The sequence below is a fragment of the Penaeus monodon genome, chromosome 25 (assembly GCF_015228065.2).
Source record: "Penaeus monodon isolate SGIC_2016 chromosome 25, NSTDA_Pmon_1, whole genome shotgun sequence".
NCBI lineage: Eukaryota > Metazoa > Arthropoda > Malacostraca > Decapoda > Penaeidae > Penaeus > Penaeus monodon.
Window position 1 is genome coordinate 3,332,689 of NC_051410.1, and position 248 is coordinate 3,332,936.

Sequence of the window (248 nt, forward strand, 5' to 3'; positions counted from 1 at the left end):
TAAAAAAAAAAAAAGTCTTAACAATACTGACCCAAAAAAGGTGAGAACAGAGTAATACTTACAGTACAGATTCTATACATTTCCATTCTGGACATGTGGGACCGGCTAGGATCGGTGAAACATGGGTCGGAATCTAACAGTTCCTTGGTGCAGTTCTCTGGCACATAGTCACTGAAAACGGGTAAACAAAAGAATATAAATACAACCTGGACCAGCAACACCATTTATGTAGTTTTAACCAAGAGATG

The 248-nt window shown here is 38.3% G+C and overlaps 1 protein-coding gene and 1 long non-coding RNA gene across 2 annotated transcripts in view; both read right to left on the reverse strand.

The window, feature by feature from the left end:
• The window catches only part of LOC119589491 (transmembrane protein 104-like), a 100,597-nt gene that overhangs the window by 72,815 nt on the left and 27,534 nt on the right, over positions 1-248 (reverse strand). The gene's annotated exons all lie outside the window — the stretch shown is intronic.
• LOC119589494 overlaps positions 1-248 on the reverse strand; it is a 1,649-nt gene that overhangs the window by 1,033 nt on the left and 368 nt on the right. Inside the window, exon 2 of the long non-coding RNA XR_005230190.1 lies at positions 63-171. This is a non-coding gene — a long non-coding RNA (uncharacterized LOC119589494). The remainder of the gene's footprint in view (positions 1-62; positions 172-248) is intronic.